Here is a 19,076-nt window from a genome sequence, read left to right on the forward strand (position 1 = left end):
TAAAGTATACAGTAAAAATAGTATTTTCACCTTTTCTTTTCCCTTTTCTTTTATTCAACAGTCAAGTTTTTTGTCTTTTTATCGGTCATATTCTGTGTCTTAGGTATAATTAATAATAATAATAATTTCAGATCTTTTAATAAAAATTTGGATTACTGAAATAAAATACATTATCCTGAAATTAGGTCATTTCTTCTTTTTCTTTTTTGCTAAGTTTGTAAATATCAATATAAATATGCATCTTCTCACAGACAAGTATATTGTTATGAATGCTTAGATTTATTTATTTTTTGGCAATAATAGTGAATAAGAAAGTGATTTTCCTTTGATTTTGTTTTAATTATTTTTTGCACTATATATGTGTATTATACACACAAAAAATAGTATAACTCCACACTCCTGGATCTTCTCTTTCTATATTTCATCCGCCACTTTCAAGGAGAGAGCGTAGGGAGGGATAAACGGAAAGCTTTCCCTGTGCCACCATACAAATGCTGCATAACAATGCACTAATTAGCATAACATATATTTCTCATTCTTATTACTCTCGCCCACCAAACCAACAGCAAGAAGCCTTTAATGGTGCTGTAGAACAGCTCTCTGCGTTTTACTCTGCCTGACTGATTCTCTCCTCCTGTTCTGACAGATCCTGCCAATCACCAACAAAATTATGGACACATTTCATCTGGCACCAGGGGAATGCAGAGTGGAAATCAGGATGAAGACAATAAAGGAATGGTCAGAGAATGAAGGGAAGGGAGGAGAAGAGGGGAGTGAAGAAAAAGAGGCAGGGAGCTAGAAGAAAAAGGGTGATGTCACTGGCTCTTGATGGCAGCCAATCAGAAACGGGGAGAGGCAGCGAGGGAGCCAGGAGAGGGTGTGTTTTCCTCGCACTGCAGCATCAGCAGTGAAGAGAGGCCACAATCAATCTGACACAGAGCAGGAGACACAAGAACCTTCAGGGACAGATAAAACAACAGAGTTGCCAAAGGAGGACGGAAACCCGAAGCCAGCCGTTTCTGAACTGCAGAGGTGAGTGGAGAAAGCTGTCAGTGACAGTGTCAATGGCATTTAGTGTCTGATGGGTGTCAAACAGAATTGGCTTGTTTTTGCAGATTTTTCTTGTGGTTTGATGATCACACCTTTGAGACTTAAGGTGCAATGATGTAGCAGTGAGGCTGCTGTGTGGTCTTGCAAGCTGGAGCTGTACCATTCAAAATAATCGCATTGTATTTATCATTTATGCATTTTTTTTATTAATTCCTATAGTGTTGCATTTAGTATGAAAAAAGCTAATATTTTATTTAAACTTCAGTGTGTTAAATGAGATGCTAAATGCGTTTTGATTATTTTTAATGTTTAATTTTTTTTAAAGATTTCTTTTTTTGTGTGATGTCACATTGTCTCACTCCTTGAGTTGCCCTGTCTCGTAAACAGAAACAATTCTCTGGTGGATTTGCACACATCCCGTGTGAAATCAGCAACAGGCTCTTCTGTTTTCACCTTTAATGCAGGACTTCGAGTATTAGTGCTGGTTTGGTTGCATTTTGCAGCCTCGTATTGACCTAGACCTAATGCCAACATTTGTTGTATTTAAGATTTCATTTGGAACGGTTGCTCTAGTGTTTTTTAATGCATTAATGTTTGAAAGTGCACGTTTTGTTAGCACTGTGATGTAATTTGTTTTATCTATGGTTGGTCCTCCCTCCCCCTCGTTTTGCTGGGCCGTGTAATTGTGTTAATCACCCATGAGAGTATTGTGGTGTTGAGAGTACTGGTGGTCCGCAGTGCTGCCCCTCACAGTGGTGTGTTGGTGTGTGCGGTACTGAAAACAAATAATGACGCTTTGATGGGGCAGGCGGCAATAGCAAATATATGAGTGTGAGAGCATTGGGTGGGGTCTGCATTTATTTTCAGTCTCTTAAATGCAGACACACTCACCTGGCGGCGCGCCAGCATGTTTGATTCAGGGTGGGTCTCACTTACAGCGCTCAGGTTGCAAATTATTAGCACTGTTAGCAAAGTTTAGGGTGTATCGCACTATATAAATCTATATAAAATATGTGAAATAAAAAAATTTAGTATCATGGTGCAATGATTATATTAATTTATACATTATAGGGTTATAGGGTGTTCATGGCTTCCATATACATTTTCATTTCATTTGATTTTATTACACAAAAGTACTGTGGTAGTACTTTTGGTACAGTGATTATATTTATATTATAATATTCATATCCATGGTATTTTCGTGGTATTCCAAGTACTTTAAAGAATAGCATTATATTACCATAAAATTAAACATTCAATTTTAATTGTACAATATAAGTACTGTGGTAGTACCATGTCACAATGATTATTATAATCATTAACCTTGGGATTTACATGATGCTCCAAGGTACTTTACAAATGGCATCATAATACCAGGGGCGCCGCTACGGTTTCTGGGTCCCCCGGACAGCATATTCACTTGGGCCCCCTGCTTTCCCGGGAGGGGGGGGCTGACATGTTGCCCCTCCGTATAGATCACATTCACCTCAGTAAATCGTGTTCCGGGGGGGTCCCACCTTGGTAGAAATCGCGTTTCCCCTCTTGGCAGCCCCCCTCCATCATCAGGCCCTTAGAATCGTCCTAATGCGATCCCCCCATTAATTAATTTTCTCTTACATAAAAGTACTGTGGAAGTATATTGGAACTTTAAAGAATACCATAAAATCATAAAACATGTTGTTACCATGGCACAATTCAAAACCATGATATTTGTGGTATTTTTAGCTACTTTAAATAATACAATCCTAATATTATGATTTTGTTGTATAATTACAGATTTTCATTAATCCTTAAAGTATGGTGGAAGTACCATGGTGCACTACAGTATTTAATTTATATTCATAAATCATTATATTTACATGTCACCCCAAGGTACTAATAAAAACATAATACCATAATATTGTTGTCAAATTTTCATTTAGCCTAGAAAAAGTACTGTGGAAATGCCATGGTACAATGATTATCATATTCAAAGCAATGGTATTTATGTGGTATTCCAAAATAATCCAAAGAATACCATAAAAATTCCATGATTTTATTGTATAATTAGGCCTGTCACGATAACAACTTTTTGTTGTGCGATATATTGCCCCAGAAATAATTGCGATAAGCGATATTATTGTAATTTTAAAGACCATTTTATGCCACTGAATATATAACCATAATGTAACAGCATAATAATGCAAGAAGGCCTCCACACTTCCAAATGACAACAAACTTTAAATTTTTAAGAATATTTAGATCATGGAAATTATCAAAAATAATAGATACATTTAAAACTTGAATAAATAGTAAATAAACATTTTCTAACAAAAAGTGCAAAGTAACAAGTAGAAAAAAAAGAAAAATGCACAAAGAACTTGTGGAGATTTTTCCATCTACAGATTTTTCTCTGTAAATTAAGGGTACACACTATTGCTGAAAAACACAATCACTACTTAGCAGTCAGATGTCCGTATGCACAAAGGCACAGATCCGTAAACAAGACCATATCTGCAGATGAAACTTTTTTTTGTAGAAGCACTTTTTAAATTTGAGCTAGCACCTCATGACTACATGTTATGTATGAGAAGCTGCAAAAGACACATGCGCAAGTGGAATGTACAAAACATGGTGACATAAATTTTTGAATAAATATAATGGGCGATATATTGCATCACCAAAAATGAATGAGGTCATGTACATATATTGCGCAATAAGTCGATATATTGATTATTGCGACAGGCCTATGTATAATTAAACGTTTTCGTTTACTTTTACAAAAACGTACTGTGCCAGTACTAGTTTAGAGTGATTGTTATAATGAGGAGACGAATTGTTGAATAAAGTCGTTATTTTTGTTTTCTTTGCAAAATTTTCATTTTGGGATGGAGTAACCCTTTAATTTTGAAGCCACGCCCTTCACACCGTCAAGGAAAGTCTTTTCATATGGGAGTGTGGAAGCCCACAGTTCCCGAATTGAGGAGGGAATACTACTGTATTTCTGTTTCAGGTACTGTATGTCAAACGGTTTACAATGTAATGATACTTATAAACTCGCTTTGTGCCGCAAATCGGTCTGTTTTAAATTAAAAGACGGAAAACAGAGGTTTTTCTACTTCATGAAGATCATGGATTATCCACCTGGGGGCAGAAGACATGTAAGTAGATTGTATACAAAAACGTTTTTTTAAGTTCATATTTATCATGCTAATGATGTAGAGACTTTAGAACGCTGTTCATGAAATATAATATATGCTTTTATATGGTTTAGCCAATATTCCAGTTTCTAGAAATCAGAACAGGACAGCTGAAATATGCTTGCACTGATCTGAATTCTTGGTCATGTAAACACTGTATTCAGAATATCCTCCGTAACAGAACATTTATATCAGCGAATGTTGTAAACAAAAGTTATTCTGGGTGATATTAGACACAGACAGCATCAAACTATTGAAGAAATACTTTTTTGAATCAAGAGACTCAATTTTTTGTAAAAGTCTCATGAGCTACATTTCACAGTCCACTGCTCCAGGGTGTTCAATATTATTATAAAAGACACGAATGAGAAGTAATTCTCCAATAAATGGAATGAGCAGGCATCTCCAGTATTTCGAGAAAGCCGGAAAAAAATCAATCTCCTAGTTTATTTGGAATATTCTGATTACTTGTATAAAGGAACATTCAAGTAGCTGTGGAGCTTGTAAACATCATTTTAACAATAAATAAAAAATGTCCATGCAGATGTGATTTGTATGTAGTAGGTTGAATATACATTTTTACAAAAATGTAATAGCCAAGCCCCTTCAAACAGCATTGCAAATCAAATTTCTTTGCACTCAGTAGGAAATATGAGAGTTACATATTATTTTCAGAAGGCATTCAATAAATCTTGAACATTGATTTCATGTGTCCAGAAACACAATAAATCATATTGTATTTTGACATAAACCAAAAATCTGCCCAGGTGATCCGTCTATGCATGCAATCAACATTTCTTTGAAAGCACAATGTTTTATGTACTGTGGTCCAATCATCATCAGATGACAGGAAGGTTTACAGCAAGCTGTTTGTCTGCCTCCTCCCACCACCTCTCCCTCCTTTAATGTGAGTTTCTCAGAGAATGACATGATCCTCTTTAAACTGTCTTACCTTCAGAAAGGAAAGGTTTATCATTTCATCGACTCCAGCCAGGGATGTTATCCAGTCTGTGGCTGGAACAAAAAGATCAATGTGAGACTATTGGGAAACATCTCGGTTTCTTACTCCTCTCTCTTTTGCTTCTTAATGGGCAAAAGGGCAAAAAATTTAATTCGGTAACACTTTATTTCGATAGTCCACTTTAGACATTCTATTAACAGTAAGTAACTTTGCAACTACATGTCAACTAACAGTTAGTAGAGTATTAGTAGACTGTCTGCTTAATATCTGCTAACACTTTCTTTGTCAACTTATTCTACAAACCCTAAACCTACCCTAACAGTCTACTCTGAGAGTTATTTGACATGTAGTTGCAAATTAATGAGAATTAGTTGACATGTAGTTACAAAGTTGTTTATAGTTAGTAGAATGTCTAAAGTGGACTATCGAAATAGTGTAACCTTTAATTCTGGTAATTGGACATTATTAACAAGTTTCCTGATCAAAAGAACATCAAGCATTGGACACACTATAAATTAATTAGATTTCAGAGCTGTATAACACATCAGTCAGTCAGCCAGCTTAGACATGGTGATAATTTATTTGATAGTGTTGATTAATGCAATTGGATTCCGAATGTGCTGTTGTACCGAATATCCAGGCAAGTGGAAAGTGTCACAGGCAATCACAGACGTGTAGATTTTCAGACCAACTGCGAGTGTGATATTGCTTTTATACAACATTTCAATAAATAAAAAGTTAATATTGAGTAACTTACATTTTAAACAGTTTTCAGTTACACAATCTGTTTTTGCTCCACTTTCAGAAACCAAAGCAGAAATGTTGCATGTCAGAGCAAAAGCAGTAGCAGAGTTCAATCAGTGGTTTTGATTAAAACTGTTGAGTGAATTATTCAGTGTCTCTCTCATTGATTCAATTGATTCGTTCAAAATCTGAATCAATCATTCAAACAATTCCTTCAATGAAAGTCCCTTGTCGCCACCTACTGGTGTATCAATGTAACATACAGAAAGAGTCTCAATAAAAAAAAAACTCCATTAATGAACAGAATTTTTGCATCCCACTGCTCCATTTTTCCACTGTTTTTCAATGTAAACATGCCATTACACGGACGTGTTTGGTTGTTGCTCACATTTTTTGTAACATTTCGTGCATGACATGGAGTTCTAAAAATGCACTGCTCAAGGTAAAAGTAGGTCTCTAGGCTTTGTTTTTTTTCATTCCACTGCCCTGCTCCTTGTTCTATGTGAAAGATTGCTGTTTACACAAAATGTGTTTTTGCATTCAACTGTGCTGCTTTTCAATTGTTTTTCTATGTAAACATGCGCCTTGCATCTTTTGAAGCATCTCACGCATGTTAACATGACAGTCTAAAAAATTAAAAAGTAGCTCAAATTAAAAGTAGTAACTTTTAATTTAGTAGTAACACATTTTCACTGCCATGTGTCTCACTTTCTTAAATGCAAAAACGTGTCAAGAATGGCCGCTATAGAGTTGAAGCGCCTCTCACCCAATCAAATTCGAACATCAGAACTAACTGTTGCATAGTAAAAATAATACAGATACAGCTACTGAATAGCTAAAGGTGCAGCTTAAAGCTTGATGTATATTTGTGTGTAGACCTACGTAAGCTACAAGATGAGAAGCATGCTCTGTGCAACAATAACTGCTCAGGAATTTGGTTTGTGTTGGCCAGAGGCTAACAGACTGTATGACAGTTATCGAACAGCAGAAGTTGCTGCTTAAAGCTTTGTGTGTGTGTGTTTGTGTGTGTGTGAGAGCATCCGTGGCATGCACACACTGTCTGATGACAAAATGGTTTCCCAGCAGGTGCATGAATGAATGAGGCATTTATGTAGTAAGCATTTATGCAGTGCTGTACACCCAAAGCTACGGTGGCCGAGAGAGCTCAACGCGCTGCAAATAGAAAAAACATCTGCAAATTAAAAAAACAACTTCATCAATTTGACAACACACGCGCTGCAAATGCTCACAACACAACCAAATAAAGAAACGCACTGCAAATATTAAAAAGCACCTGCAAATTAAACAACTTCATAAATTTGACAACACACGTGCTGCAAATGCTCACAACACAACCAAATAAAGAAACGCACTGCAAATATACTGAAAACAAATAATGACGCTTTGATGGGGCAGGCGGCAATAGCAAATATATGAGTGTGAGAGCATTGGGTGGGGTCTGCATTTATTTTCAGTCTCTTAAATGCAGACACACTCACCTGGCGGCGCGCCAGCATGTTTGATTCAGGGTGGGTCTCACTTACAGCGCTCAGGTTGCAAATTATTAGCACTGTTAGCAAAGTTTAGGGTGTATCGCACTATATAAATCTATATAAAATATGTGAAATAAAAAAATTTAGTATCATGGTGCAATGATTATATTAATTTATACATTATAGGGTTATAGGGTGTTCATGGCTTCCATATACATTTTCATTTCATTTGATTTTATTACACAAAAGTACTGTGGTAGTACTTTTGGTACAGTGATTATATTTATATTATAATATTCATATCCATGGTATTTTCGTGGTATTCCAAGTACTTTAAAGAATAGCATTATATTACCATAAAATTAAACATTCAATTTTAATTGTACAATATAAGTACTGTGGTAGTACCATGTCACAATGATTATTATAATCATTAACCTTGGGATTTACATGATGCTCCAAGGTACTTTACAAATGGCATCATAATACCAGGGGCGCCGCTACGGTTTCTGGGTCCCCCGGACAGCATATTCACTTGGGCCCCCTGCTTTCCCGGGAGGGGGGGGCTGACATGTTGCCCCTCCGTATAGATCACATTCACCTCAGTAAATCGTGTTCCGGGGGGGTCCCACCTTGGTAGAAATCGCGTTTCCCCTCTTGGCAGCCCCCCTCCATCATCAGGCCCTTAGAATCGTCCTAATGCGATCCCCCCATTAATTAATTTTCTCTTACATAAAAGTACTGTGGAAGTATATTGGAACTTTAAAGAATACCATAAAATCATAAAACATGTTGTTACCATGGCACAATTCAAAACCATGATATTTGTGGTATTTTTAGCTACTTTAAATAATACAATCCTAATATTATGATTTTGTTGTATAATTACAGATTTTCATTAATCCTTAAAGTATGGTGGAAGTACCATGGTGCACTACAGTATTTAATTTATATTCATAAATCATTATATTTACATGTCACCCCAAGGTACTAATAAAAACATAATACCATAATATTGTTGTCAAATTTTCATTTAGCCTAGAAAAAGTACTGTGGAAATACCATGGTACAATGATTATCATATTCAAAGCAATGGTATTTATGTGGTATTCCAAAATAATCCAAAGAATACCATAAAAATTCCATGATTTTATTGTATAATTAGGCCTGTCACGATAACAACTTTTTGTTGTGCGATATATTGCCCCAGAAATAATTGCGATAAGCGATATTATTGTAATTTTAAAGACCATTTTATGCCACTGAATATATAACCATAATGTAACAGCATAATAATGCAAGAAGGCCTCCACACTTCCAAATGACAACAAACTTTAAATTTTTAAGAATATTTAGATCATGGAAATTATCAAAAATAATAGATACATTTAAAACTTGAATAAATAGTAAATAAACATTTTCTAACAAAAAGTGCAAAGTAACAAGTAGAAAAAAAAGAAAAATGCACAAAGAACTTGTGGAGATTTTTCCATCTACAGATTTTTCTCTGTAAATTAAGGGTACACACTATTGCTGAAAAACACAATCACTACTTAGCAGTCAGATGTCCGTATGCACAAAGGCACAGATCCGTAAACAAGACCATATCTGCAGATGAAACTTTTTTTTGTAGAAGCACTTTTTAAATTTGAGCTAGCACCTCATGACTACATGTTATGTATGAGAAGCTGCAAAAGACACATGCGCAAGTGGAATGTACAAAACATGGTGACATAAATTTTTGAATAAATATAATGGGCGATATATTGCATCACCAAAAATGAATGAGGTCATGTACATATATTGCGCAATAAGTCGATATATTGATTATTGCGACAGGCCTATGTATAATTAAACGTTTTCGTTTACTTTTACAAAAACGTACTGTGCCAGTACTAGTTTAGAGTGATTGTTATAATTATATATATTACAATTACTATTGAATTTTTTGTACATTTTGTATAGAGCCATTTATGGAATAATGATTGAGATGTTTAAAACCATGGTATTTATGTGGTGTTTCAAAGTAATTCAAAAGATGCCATGCTTATACCATGATTTTGTAGCCTCAGTTTATCTCCCTGCAAAGGAATTTTGACTAGTTGCCTGTCGCTGACTGACAATGACTTGTCTTTCTAGGATAAATCACTTAGAATTGATTATTGACAAGGTGTCTGTAGACGGCTCACAGGTGCTTGGGCCGTGAGAGTGCGGAGTGATATCCATTCTGTGCTCCACATCCATCATACTGTAGGTTCTCTTGCTTTTACTGTACCATAGAAACAGCATGTGTGCACGGAAAAATATGATCTGCCTCTGCAAAATCTTCTCCTGAGAGGCAGAGGCTTTAATTGAGCTGTGTGCACAGATGGATGGATGGGCTGGAGAGATTTAGGAGGGATGAAAGAAAGGAAAGAGGGTGGGGGTCACGTTTGACAGGCGAAGCCGTTGTGCAGGCCGATAATATATGTGCACTTGTGTTGTCTGAGGAGATCAACAGGGAGAGGGAGAGAGAGAGAGAATGGGTGCAAGGTCAACAAGGAAGGGACAAGAACGGGGAGGGGTCAATTAAAAGAAGGCGTGAGAAAAAGAGCCATCACTCTTTTGATGGCATCTGTTTTGACATCTGAAACACTTTTAACATAAATTGAAATAGAAAACGGTTCTTTTAAATTGTTATAATATTTCACAACATTACTGCTTTTACTGTATCTTTGATAAAAAACCAATGCAGCCTTAAGCATAAGAGGCTTTTTTTTTAACAAAATGTCTTAAACATTCGTATTAATATAGCAGCATGTAAGAATAACACTATAAACGCAGAGCATCTGTTGTGGATGTGCCGGTTACAGAGGAGCTCTTGGGAGAAACTGCACAGCCCGCGAGTCTCCACAGCCACCTGTTATCGCCTCAGGGCCTTGGTGTCGCTGGCACATCCTGCTCCCGAAAAACACGCCGGGCAAAAAAAATCCCCCAATAACACCTGTTTTAAGTACCCATGCAGTAGTGAAAACTTTACAACCTACTGCTGCCACTCTGCTGATGGGGTCGACCTCCAAAGAGAGACAGACACATTAGTTAAAACCATTTGTAGAGGCTGCGGTTGGAGCAGCTCTCTGCAGACGGGAGGGGGATGACAGCGGCAGGACAGAGACGGTCAGACGAGCCTGGAGGACGACAAGGAGGGGGGGCAGGATGTATTAGGATGATTTAAAGAGCGCACAATGACGAAACTTCCCTGTTTAGGGAAGAATAAGTACTAATAGGTGGAAAAGTGACTACGTTTCTACATGAGTTCATAAGATGTAAGAAGGGTGGATGGTGAAGATGCACAGCGACTCAATTTATTTGGACACTTATGACCCATATGTGACCCTGGACCTCAAAACCAGTCATAAGTAGCACAGATATATTTGTAGCAATAGCCAAAAATACATTGTATGGGTCAAAACTATCGATTTTTCTTTTATGCCAAAAATCAATAGGATATTAAGTAAAGATCATGTTCCATGAAGATATTTTGTAAATTTCCTACTGTAAATATATTAAAACTTGATTTTTGATTAGAAATATACATTGCGAAGAACTTCATTTGGACAACTTTAAATGCAATTTTTTTTTGTGCCCTCAGATTCCAGATTTTCAAATAGTTGTCTCGGCCAAATATTGTCCTATCCTAACAAACCATACATCAATTGAAAGCTTATTTATTCAGCAAATGATGTCTAAAAAATGTACCCTATATATGACTGGTTTTGTGGTCCAGGGTCACGTATATAAAAATATATGAATACCATTGCTTTAGCTAATTTATATATGTAAAATTAAGCTCCCAACATAAATATTATATATAGTGAGAGAGACAGGAAAATGAACAATTATACAAAGTATTTTTGTGAATTATTCAAAATGGTTTTAAAATATTTATATATTTGTGAATTTAACAATTGTAGAAATAATTTTTTACTATACAGTTCACATTCTGGTTTTCAAACTTGTTTCACTTTGATAATGTATTATCTAATGAAATTAAAGGTAGCACTTTATATTAAGGTGTACTTGTTTTTTATGTAATTATGCATAATTACATGCAAGTAACCCTAAACCAAATCCTAACCCTAACCATATAGTAAGTACATTTAGTTAAAGGGGTCATATGATGCTGCTAAAAAGAACATTATTTTGTGTATTTGGTGTAATGCAAAGTGTTTATGCGGTGTAAAATAAAAAAAAAAAAAAACATTATTTTTCACATACTGTACATTATTGTTTCTCTATGCCCCGCCTTTCTGAAACGCATACATTTTTACAAAGCTCATCATTCTGAAAAGCTAGGTGTATGCTGATTGGCCAGCTATCCAGTGGGTTGTGATTGGCCGAATACCTCAAGCGTGTGACGGAAATGTTACGCCCCTTACCATACTGTGATGCCGGGTCCCAGGTGCCGGCATGACGAGATGAAACCCATTACAAACGAGGCATTTGTTGCATCCAATGGGGACATAGTTATGGATTATAATGACTTATACTGTCTTTTTATGTGTTGCGTATCGCACCGTGTAAACATAAAACCATATCTGCATTTGTGATCCGAGAAACGACAAACAACAAGCGCTACTCTACACTGCTCAAAACTCGTATTTGAATCGTCAGTGGCAAATTCTTTAAATATGAAACCATACTTACAGGCTGTGAGTCAGAAGCGCCAGACTGTCCTTGCAAAGTTGGAACTGCCCCACTTTATAGAAACAACCTTTGTGCACAGCATTGTAGGCTACTCTCCCTGGTTCAGGAAGCAGTCCTCCATAAAATGCGCTTCACACATCTGAATATTTGGGTTGAACTGTTCTGGAACAGTGTTGTAAATACAACTTAACCACTGATTTCTCGTTGTGTCCTCTTTTGGAAGGCCAAACAAAGTAGTTTCGCTTTCACAACGAAACACACAAGCGTCTCCACGTCATGGCGGCGCAGCAACAATACTACAGCGAGAATAAAAGTTATGCCTTCTTTCTTTGTGTGAACATTTGGGCAGTGTTATGCAAATCTTCCCACACAGTGACGTAGACATGTGGGGGTGTGTTTAAACGAGGCATTTTAGGAGGGTGTGGACGAGTCTTAACTTTTTTTAAAGTATATCTCTTTAGGTTTGAGACTTTAGTCTTTGCAATTTTAGGGATCTTATCTATGCACGAACAGCTTGTAACACTCCAAAGAGAAAGTAAAACTTGAAATTGTGACTTAAGCAAACAATTTCTTTGGAGCCCATTATATACGTGGACTGCAATAGAAAACCTTCGAATGTTGATAAGATGAAGTTTCCACTAGAGAGAAGATGAGAAAGTAACTGAGGAGAGACTGAATTTCATTTGTAACACTGTATAAATTTTCAATTTTCAATTTTCCAGTAAAAGCATCAGGTAAGCAAGAAAGCAATGTCAAGCTTTGAACAAACCTCTTTGTGGACTGCAATAGAAAACCTTCGAATGTTGATAAGATGAAGTTTCCACTAGAGAGAAGATGAGAAAGTAACTGAGGAGAGACTGAATTTCATTTGTAACACTGTATAAAAATGTCAATTTTCCAGTAAAAGCATCAGGTAAGCAAGAAAGCAATGTCAAGCTTTGAACAAACCTCTTTATTGTTCTTTTCAGCACTCACGTGTTTTTTCTTCTTCTTCAAGGCTGTATCTTTATTCATGCATTGCCAGGCAAAATACTTCTCTAGACTGCAATCAGAGTAATGGGCTATTGAGAATGAATTGCGTTTCTTTTTTTAAAACCCCACATGGAAAGCTTCACAAAATGAAGCCAATCATGCAATTGAGGCCATAATGCAACCGTCTCAAACAGCCGGTCCTAAATATGCTGATGAAATTAACTTATGCTGACAGAGGTCACTTTAAATCACTCAATTCTTTAGATTTAATCACCAAAAAGCAGGCGGAAGTTTGACGATAAATCAAAATAAACCCACATCGTCAACTTAAAGTTCAAACCCGTCTTGGGCAAAGGTTTTCATCTTCTCGTAAGCCTGCTTGATTTTGACAGCAGAAGTTGTTCAAAACGCTTTTTATTTGAAATGCGTAGGATGTGACTGACAACATAAAGCAACAAAGTCAAAAATTGTAAAGAGAATATGCAGCTGTGCTAAAACAAGTGCAGTCTCCTCCCACAGTCGGGTGAAATAAAGCCGTCTCTTTGTCTGACAAACGTTTGCCTCATTCTTCTTAATATCTCTTTTTAATGAAAGACGCATTATTGACCGAATGAATGAACTCAGTGTGAATCTCTGCTTTCTGAGGGGTCGCTCTGTTGTCTTGTAGAGTATGTGAGGAGATGTGTAGTCTATTGACATGGTAGTTTCCCATAATAGAAATTTGACTCTTTTTCTAACTTATTTGAATTTTGATTAAACATTGCATCAACTTTCACATTATGCCTACAGCTGCAGTGAATCATTTTCTACATCATTTATGCATCATTTATTGAAAATCTGCTGTTTGGAAGATTTGTTATGAGATGACCTGGACTGTAATGGGTGACCATATTGTGGCCGTGGGCTGACAGTCTGCTAGATTAATGACTGTCGAGATCTTCAAAACAGCCATTGTAGATGTGTGGCTCCTTTTCTTATTGTAATTCAATTTAGAAAATGAGAAATTTGAGATCTTTAATGTCTATACACCGTAACTGGAAATAGGTTGAGGAAAACCTAAATGTTTTTGGTTTAGAGCTCTCTTGAAAACACATAAGTGAGGATTTGGTCTGAGTTTTAGTCTGGGTCTACTTCCGAAATGGTTTATGATCCTAGACCAAGGCCACAGCCTATTTACACTATTTTTTACATTGGGAAAGACTTCTCCATAGCTGGTCTTGTCTATGTTGAAGGATATTTTTCTTAATCATGTATGCAAAATGATGTTTTCCCTGTAATTGTTTAATATTAGTAATATTTTAATGATTTTGATCATATTTGATAATATTTTATCTATAGCATATAATATAATATATTAGGTCTGAATCTAGGACTCATGACTCCCTGGAAGAAGAGATTTTACATATCAGTGGGACAAATCTGGTCAAATAAAGGATAAATAAAAATAAAATAAAAAATCTAGATAGATATAGACAGAAAATATCTGTACCTGATAACCTACATGCCACTATTGCCCACTAGTCCATTCAAATCCAGCTCAACATTTCTAAAGATCACTTAAAGGGTTAGTTCACCCAAAAATGGAAATTATTTTATTAATTACTCACCCTCATGTCTTTCCAAACCCGTAAGACCTCTGTTCATCTTCGGAAAACAAATTAATATGTTTTGATGAATTCTGAGAGCTCTCTGACCCTCCATAGACAGCAATTTAATTACCACGATCAAGGTCCAGAAACGTAGCAAGGAGATCTGTAAAATAATCCATGTGACATCAGGTGTTCAACCATAATTTTACGAAGCTACGAGAATACTTTTTGTATGCAAAAAAAACCTTTATTCAACAATTCGTCGTCTCCGTGTCACCCTGGTGCCATTTTGGAGAATATCCACTGAATGTAAACAGCGTATGCTATTCTGTTTCAGCTGCAACACATTTTCTACGTTGTTTACACTTTGATTTGAATGAAAACACCATATCCGCATGACACAGCTGACACAGAATAGCATACACTGTTTACGTTCAGTGGATATTCTCCAAAATGGCACCAGGGTGACGCGGAGGAGACAAATTGTTAAAGTCGTTATTTTTTTCTTTGCGTACAAAAAATGTTCTCGTAGCTTCGTAAAATTACGGTTGAACCCCTGATGTCACATGGATTATTTTACCGATCTCCTTGCTACGTTTCTGGACCTTGATCGTGGTGATTACATTGCTGTCTATGGAGGGTCAGAGAGCTTTCAGAATTCATCAAAAAAAATCTTAATTTGTGTTCCGAAGATGAACGGAGGTCTTACGGGTTCAGAACGACATGAGGGTGAGTAATTAATGACAGAATTTTCATTTTTGGGTGAACTATCCCTTTAAGATTTATAGTTTTTGATATGTATTGTTTTAAACTTTAATGTTGTGATATCTTTAATTTTTTTATTTTTTTTTAATATATTTTTAATGAATCTTTATCTTTAATTTTTATTTTTTTTTACACATTAAACATTTCACCTATTTCAATTCATTAAAATGTACAGCCTGGCTATTGGATTCACAGATCTGGGTCTCAGTGGGTCCTTTTTCTATCTGGATCCGGGTCTAGTTTGGGTCTTAACAGATTCTAGTCATGGTCTGGGTCTTGATAAGTCTAATTTTGGCCTGGTCTTAACTCTAGCTCAGCTTTCCAGTGCATCTCAGTCCTCCAGTGGTATAACTGTGAGAGTGTTTGTAGGTTTGTGTGGCAGGCCTGGGGCTTTGAGCGGTTTGTTCTAGCGGAGTCAAAAGCGTTATGTCAGGCATGATATATTCATTACTGCAGGATCAGTGCTCTGGTGAGTGTGATCCCCATGCACTCCACTAATTTAATCTCACCTATGGTGTCGTCTTATTTCACACCGTACCCGCCAACCACCCAGAAGCACATTAAGACTTGGGGATGGTGGGGCAAGTCAGGACCAAGGAAAGATACAACACATCCCTCTTACAGAGTCGGTGCTCAGATGAATGATAATCAAGAGAAGAATCGTGAGAATCACACATTTTAGCCATCCCTTTTCTGACAAGGTGACTGCACACATTTGAATGAATTAGACGTTAATTGTAGTCTTGATGCTGCAGTTGTGATGTTCTGCTGAAGTGTGAAGTTGAGTTTGATTAAACCACCCACTTCTTCTGCTGCCAGACAATGAGCAGCAATCCTGCCCACAGACTAACAAAACACTGTAATATAGACGCTGCCTCGCACAATGTGATTTACCCAAGTTGAATGTGTTCCTAAATCAACATTCTTGGTTATGGAACAATATTCCTATCAAACAATAATAACCCTATCCTATAATTACAAAGAAATGATAGGTCGATAAAGTCACATGCCTTAAGTGTTTTTCTCAAGCCATGCGACGTTTTTGAATAGCTTTTCAGATGCCGTCACAGAAGGGCGATTTTACAAGGTTGCTTACTACACAAAGGTGCGGTCACATTTGCAAAACAGGTCCATTGTCTATTGTCAATAAGTGTAGTAGATCTATGGAGCACAGCACACACAGAAGTCACTTTCAAACCAAACAGCTTTCTGACAGACAATGCGTTGAATCCATGAGACCAACTTGAACGTGTCGCGAAATCTACATGGGGAAATCTTTCACCCTCGTGAAATTCCAAATCACATGAATTCCTATTGAAATTACTGGCTTTCAATGATAAAGGTGAACAGTGAAATGCACTTTATTTGAGCTTTGAACAGAAAAAAGTATTTGCAATTTGATATATTACATAAAGAAAAAAGGACTCATAAGCTGCGTCGAAATTCATTAACTACACTTAATTATGTTTTGGAAGTGTGCAGGTATTTCCATATACTGTAAGGGAATAATGTATATTAGTATGAGATTGGCTGTGCTTCAAAAGGTCAGCAGCAAATTAAGTTATCCGAAATCGCATACTTTCCTACTACATAGAAGCCAAAAAACAGTCCTTTACGCAACTGACACTGGTATACGACAATGTTACCATGACGTATATACAGCAGTGCATCTGAATTTAACTTTTTACTGCCTACATTTGTACTAAATAGAACAGTTACAATGTAATTACTTATTCAAAAGAAGAACCTTCTTGGACCATCTACAATTTTGGATGCAGCCTCAGAAATAGTTTGAACTCTGGCCATGATGATACATTGTTTAACCTGAGCACCACACAGTGCTGGCGCTTTAGTTTAGTGCTTTGCTACATGTCAAAAATATTGGTTAAGCCCCTAACTCAAAAATCTGATTGGTTGATAGAAAATTTTCTCCAGTATTGGCAAGAATATTCAGCCAGGAACAGGTCTTGCTTGGATAAATCTCATTAAGCACACTCCAGTGAGGGAAAAGTGACATTTTTACCCAGAAATGCTCTCGAATATCTTATTTCCCTTATATCCTGCTCTTAGCAATGGATACAGTATGGTTTTATTACTAGAAACATTATCACAGCTAAGCTTAGCTTTTACTCTGCCTTCAAGCAGTGTGTGCGCGCATCCATGTGTCGTTTTCTCAGGTATTTCAGCTTTCACTTTCTCCTCCTCGCATGTCGTGTGAGGCGCGGTGTGGTTTCACAGACGAGAGATAACTGGGACTGAATGTAAAGCCAGCAGCGTCTGTGCTTATGATGTTGATGTATTCCTGCAGTGCACCACTGCAAAATCTACTGCGCTGTATCTTGACGCACACTTTAGGGAAAAAGGAGCTGATAAACAACAACAAACTTGAGAAATGTTATTCCACATAAACACATTTGGAATGAGCAAAGCAAGATGAAAGGAAGAGGAGAGAGAGAGAGAGAGTTTAACCGAAGTGCTAACGGTGGCAAATTGGGGTTACGCTGAAAAATGAGAGAGCTGAGGGGACAAAGAAAAAAGAGATGGAGAGATCTTATGGAGGGAAAGATGCAGGGTCATAAACAATGCTAACAAGCTTAGTGAGGTAATTATGCAGTTGGACAATGGGATGACCTGAGGGGAGAGGGGCTGGGTGGGGCTCCGGGATGAGTCCAGGATGAAGATGTGCATCAAGAATGAGAGAAATTATCTTTGAAGAGAGCCAGGGGAACGGGTCTGGAATGAGGTTCATAGGGAATGAGAGAATAGGTCGAGAGATGGTGGGGGGATGAATGTTTAAATTTTGCGAGTAGTGTTGCGTGTAATGCATTTTGAAGTAATGAATTACTGTAATTGAATTACTTTTCTTTTAACAAAAAAAGTTAAGTTAGGGATTACTCTTAATTGTTCTGTAATTTATTTGCAGTTACTTCTGCTGTAATTGAATTAAAGGGCACCTATTATGACCTTTTTTAAGGTGTTCCCAGAATGTGTCTGAGATGTTTCGGCTCAAAATACCCCACAGATCATTTATTATATAATTTTGAAAATGCATATTTTGAGTGCAAGCAGAAATGCGCTATTTTTGTGTATGTCTCTTTAAATGCAAATGAGCTGCTGCTGCCTGCCCCCTTTTCTAGAATAGGGCTGTGCCTTTACAGCTTGTTCCTCAGATTAGTGATGGGAAGTTCGGATCATTTTACCGACTCGGACCTTTGAGTCTCGTTCAGCAAAATGAACGAATCTTTTTTTCGAGTCATTTCGTTCATTTTAGCAAAACATAATTAAAATGTTACGCGTTACTTCCCTAACTCGTCTACTACTTACGCAAATGTTGATCACACTACAAACAATACAAAACTGCTATAAGAAACAGAAAAGATTAATTCATTGTTTACCTGGGTCTTCAGTCTATGATTAGCTCACCTCACCTCTTATCTGACAAGTCTTCGGGTTTGAGTCATTCGTTCATCACGTGACAGCCCCATACACTTTAACCAATGCAGTCTGAGCCGGAAAGAGAATTGATTAGTTCATCTCTCGAGTCTTTCAAATCGTTCATTCTTTTGTGACGTGACGGCATTGGATAGAGAAATTAATTAATTTACAAGCTTCCTTACAAATGTGTGCATAGTTGTTA

The 19,076-nt window shown here is 36.8% G+C and overlaps 1 protein-coding gene across 2 annotated transcripts in view; it reads left to right on the forward strand.

Annotated features, from left to right (window-relative positions):
- Window positions 1–929: 929 nt before the first annotated feature.
- Window positions 930–19,076, forward strand: part of LOC107570628 (neural cell adhesion molecule L1-like) — a 65,408-nt gene continuing 47,261 nt past the window's right edge. For both annotated transcript variants that reach the window (XM_016256889.1, XM_016256883.1), the window contains exon 1: window positions 930–1,032. The gene's annotated coding sequence lies outside the window, so the exon portion shown is untranslated. The remainder of the gene's footprint in view (window positions 1,033–19,076) is intronic.

Source organism: Sinocyclocheilus grahami, unplaced genomic scaffold (assembly GCF_001515645.1).
Source record: "Sinocyclocheilus grahami isolate Dianchi unplaced genomic scaffold, SAMN03320097.WGS_v1.1 scaffold29.1, whole genome shotgun sequence".
NCBI classification, from domain to species: Eukaryota; Metazoa; Chordata; class Actinopteri; order Cypriniformes; family Cyprinidae; genus Sinocyclocheilus; species Sinocyclocheilus grahami.